The sequence below is a fragment of the Diospyros lotus genome, chromosome 12 (genome assembly GCF_014633365.1).
Source record: "Diospyros lotus cultivar Yz01 chromosome 12, ASM1463336v1, whole genome shotgun sequence".
Taxonomy (NCBI): Eukaryota; Viridiplantae; Streptophyta; class Magnoliopsida; order Ericales; family Ebenaceae; genus Diospyros; species Diospyros lotus.
The window spans coordinates 13,214,829-13,220,130 of NC_068349.1; positions in this window are offsets into that span (position 1 = coordinate 13,214,829).

Here is a 5,302-nt window from a genome sequence, read left to right on the forward strand (position 1 = left end):
TTTCTTTCTTTGTTGATAAATATTCTGGAGAGATTTTGGGTATTCTTTCTTAAGCGTAAAAGTGAAGCTTTTGAGAAGTTTAAGGAATGTAAAGTCTTTGAATATTGAACAGGAAAGAAAATTAAGTTTGAAGAAATGATGTAAGTCTAGAAGTTGATGTATGCTTAGTCTTGTAGAATTAGATGAACCTGAACAAACTGATAATGTAGAGTTTGAGGTGGAAATTTGTCAGTCTTAAGGTGGAACCTTAGGAAATTTTTTAGTCTAATGAAAGTTCTAGTGTTAGTCCTGATGCCTTGTTCATAAAAGTTTTGATAGAGGTTTATGTTGCCCATGGTGAGGCATGTATTAGTCGAGTCTGTCTTGAGTCAAAAGTTTGAACAAGCTTTGTCGTTGCTCAATGTGCTCCCATTGTAGTTGGGAGAGTTGCAGGGGTCTTTGATCAAATCCACTATCAATCCATTCTTGAATCAAGGTGGAATTTGTTAATTTTTTTATTCAAAATGGTTTACAATTAACAATTCCTTTAATTGAGACACATGTGGAACCAAATTCTTTTTTAAAGTTTCAATGTTTTCAAGAAAATCCAAAATGTTCCATTACAATGAAACTTGACATAAGAGCACAAGGTGAAAGTTGGAGAAAGAATATGCTACCTCTATGATAGTTCTATGTTGAATAAGCATGAACAAAATAGTCAAATTATTTCTTTAAGGAATTCGACATTTTTTTTACTTTGAAAAAACTTATATTTCAAAAGCATAAAACAATCAATAGGTTACTTTAAGAAGTCGACAATTTTACCTTGATTTTTTAAAAGAAGTGTATGATTTAAAAAGAATTTCCTTGGAATCTTGACATACACAAGTTAGTTGATTTTAGAGTGTGTTTGATTACACACATTTATCATGGAAAATATATAATTATTACACATTTTCTATGGAAAACAATCAAACACTCTTAATTTTTCTATGAAAAAATATGAATTGTACAAGCATTTAAAGTTTCTTTCCATAGAATTCATTTTTCAAGGGAGTGGAGTGATTTTTGTTTTCTAGGCAATATTACCTAGAATTAAATTTTAGATAATGCAATCAAACACACATTTAGAAGAATATATCATGAATCCCAAATGATAAATTTGAAAATATTGAAACATCTCTAGGAAAAAGAATAATTTCCATTTTCAAGCATATATGTTTTTACATTTTGAAAATCCAAAAGTTTTTAAACTATTTTTCACAAACAAACCACAATGAAATTTTATATTATTAAAATAATATAAAAAAACATAACAAGAATGTGACATCCATGCAGACTAATAAACTAGAAAAATATTTTTTTAATTTTTTTTGAAAATAAATGCTATTAATTTTTAAAATATACAATGTTAGTTATAAAATTAGAGTTGAAAAAAAAGAAAATATTTTTAAAACAAAATGTAACATTAGTTTTCTATTTTTAAATTACAAATTTAATTATTTAATAAAAAATTAAAAGTTGTTTAATAGTTTCAATTTTTTGGAATAGAGTTGTCTAATAGAACGTTTTGAAAGTTTAGGATGCCACAAAACTTTTATGGTAAAATACATGGGTATTTTTATATCTTCACTCGAAACAAGAGCCCTACTAAACGTGCTCACTAGCATATGTTCTTACTTGTTTAATTGTTCCATTTTTTTAAAATGGAGGTGTTTAATGAAACATTTTGAAGGTTTGGAGTGCCACACGACTTTTTTGGTAAAATACACGAGTATTTTTATGCCTTCACTCTTAAAATTTTCAAACCATCCCATAAATCCCTAACTCAATAGTTAAGTCACATTTGTGTAATTAGTGCTTAGAAGTGTTTCTGTTGCCCAGAAAAAATATCCAAGATTAGGTGTGTAATACCCTTAGTTATCGTGAATTATAAATCAAAATTCTGTGTTTTTAAGACCCTAAAGAAATTATAGAATTTTAAGATAAATATAAATTATTTTATTTAGTGGTTAAATAGGATTTTTGTGTGTGTTGTTGTATATAATTTAGTATGTATATAGCTTGCTGTATATATAATCTAGTATGTATGTATGTACGTACATATATAGCTATGTAAATTAGTATGTATGTATGTATATATATGTATATATGATATATATATATCTATATATAAAAAAAATCGCTAAAAATCTGGGCAGGCGCACGACCAAGCATGGCCGCGCCTGCAACCGGCCGATAGGGGGTAAGGGGAGCTTTAAATGCTCCCAAGGGCGTCGGTAATAGCTGCTATGGCATGTGGGTGCTTCGATGGGACGTTTCGCGGCGGAGTTTTGGCTATAAATAGTCGAGGTCGAATGAAGCTTCTCATCCGAAAATTTCAAGGCTTAGATCGGTCGATTGGGAGAGTGTTTGAGAGATTTGAGAGCAGGGTCTTGGTCTTTGAGTCGTGGGCAACATTTCTGGTAACTTTGGTGGCCAACGGAGTTGTGAAGAAGGAGGAATCGAGCACGCCGGAGTTTTGAAGCTTCGCCGGGGCCGAGGGGTATTTCGGCCGATTCGAGGTAAGTTCGACCTCTTTTTTTATTGATTTTTGTACCATTGTGTTCGTAATATCAAGATTTAGATGATAGGAGGAGAAAAATTGAGTTTCGAGGTTGGATTGCCGGCCGGCGGCGAGGATGCTTGTCAGAGAAGAAGCCCCCAGTCGGGTGCGTGTAGCCACGCGCCCGCGAGTAGGAAGAAGGCATGTGGCCTTCACACGCCCGACAGAAAAAAAAAAAAAAAAAGAGAAAAGAAAAGAAAAGAAATAAAAGAAAAATAAAAATAAAAGAAATAAAATTTTGCAAAAATTTTATTTAAGTCTGGAATATTGTTTATGTCTTATTTTGTGAAGAATTTTCTGAAAAATGCTAATTTTATTAATTATTTAAGTGGTTTTTCTATTATGGAAATAAAGAAAAAAAATAGAATTTTAATTTGAAAAATTTCAAGAAAATTTCAGAATGTTAGAAGTATTATTTAAGAAATATTAGTGAAGGGAAATTGAATAATATGAAATTTTAGATAATTATTATGTAATAGTTATTTATTTAGGGAATTTGGTTATTATGGAAATAAGGGGAAAATAGGAATTTAAGTTGGAAAATTTCAATAAAATTCCAAAATTTTAGAAATATTATTTAAGGAATTCTAGTAGAGAGAAATTAGACTTTATAAAAGTCTAGATAATTTTTATGCAATTTTTGGAGAAATAAGGCTTAGAAATAAAGAAAAATTTTAGAAATTATGGAAAAGTAGTGAAATGATATTCTAAAAATAAATTAATGTTTTAGGAACCCTTGAGGGCAAGAAGATTGAGAAATAGCCACTCGGCACGATTTTCGAGGCCGACACGTTTTTCGAGGCAACTTAGCTGTAAGTGTACTGTTTCAAGCTTAGTACGATTATATCTTTAAGAATGCTTACGTTATATTGACATACTATGAAATGTACCCATCACGTAGAATGCATCCACGACATGACTATGAAATGCATAAATACACGTTGATATTGTTGATCACACGCATATGAGGCCGTAAGGAGTACGAACTGGCACCGTTGCCTTACCAAGGGTGCACCCATACACCCCGGTTTTGAAAGAGGTGGCCGCTAAAATGGTAGGTAGCATGAGAGATGCAGTTGACACCTACGATGAAAGACATTGCATACACTCATGACATAACATTATGTACCCTTACTTAGATGGTTCATCATCTAACTTGGGTTCGCCCCTAAAACATTCAACGTTCTAGTTGGGACTTGCAGTGATGATACCAAGGTTGGAGATGTGTAGTGATGTGAGACGTTAGGAAATAAGGAAATGTGCCATGTTATGATGTAATATGAATAGTTTAAGAATTATGTACAATTGTTTTATTTTCAGAAGCTTATGTAATGACTTTGTAATAAATATTATGTCTAGATATTCATGTATGTATTGCCATGAGTAGGTTCGATTCAGCTTTCACTTTGTATTTATTTTCTAGTGTAAACATCTCGTCTAGCACTAGATAAGGTCTTAGGGAATTTCGGGGATATAAAAAAAAAAAAAGATCAAATTTCCTAAGGCATAACACGCCCTGAAGAGGTGGGCTTTTACAAGGGGAATTGGGTTTTTCAAAAATTAATAATTTTGGCTCTTGTTAAAAACTTTTAAATTTGTGATCTAGTTAAGTGTTGATTGAAATTTGAATAAGTACAATAAAATCAAGCAATCACAAAGAACACAAGATATTTTTATTTATGTTCGACTTTTTATGAGCCTACTCTCTTCCAAGACTAAGCTTGAGAGTATCACTAGAGAAAATATAATACTAGCTTTTAATTGGAACTAAAACCAATATATAATTCATTGCTTAAGTAAGAACCATTAACACACAATTAGCAAAACAAACCCCTCACACAACAAGTGAGTAAAACAATAAACTTACGACCAAAGACACTTTCAAAATAAGTCACCAATGATTAAGAATTTCACTAGCCAACACACTTCTAGCACTTGACTTTCTCACTCTTGTTTGAATGCTCTATCACCAGTTTGTTCTTTGTTATCTTAAGGCCTTCATACTCATTCTTTATATATAGGCATCTTTAGATAACTAGATGTTATATAAAGAGACATAAAATAATTTTGAAATTTGAAACCTTTTCAACCTTTTTCAGTTTCCAACAACAGTTAGAGAGAAATCATAGTACAAAAAAGATAATTTGGAAAAGTTAGAGAGACAACCTGAAAACAAAATTAGGCATAATCTTTTTGAAACAAAAAGCTCAAATTAGAGACAAGAATTTGTAGAAAGAGAAGTCAACGTCATTTTCTTTAAAAAGAGATTTTACCTTTTTGCATAAGGAAATCAAGCCATGATTTTGAGGTATAAGGTAAAAACATAATTGGAAAAATATACCTTCTAGCGTGCAACGAAAAGAGATGTAAAAAATAAGTATATTTAGAAATGATTGTTGAATTTTGGTCGATCTAAGGCACAACTTCGATGGATCAAAGTTGTCTAATAGCCATTCGCACATCTTCCGTCAAAGGCTAGGTCGACCTAAGTTAAGAAGCCAACATTTTGACCAACTTCGATTGACTCAAGAATAACTTTCATGGACCTAAATGGCTTACAATGAGATTTAAATGTTCTATCTAGATTTAATCGACTTAGGCTAAAAAATCAGTCAACTTAAGATACATAACCATGAAAAACATAACTTTTCAACATAATAAGTTAATAAAATATATTTCTATTATAAAAATATTTTTGTTATCTTCAAAATCTTATAT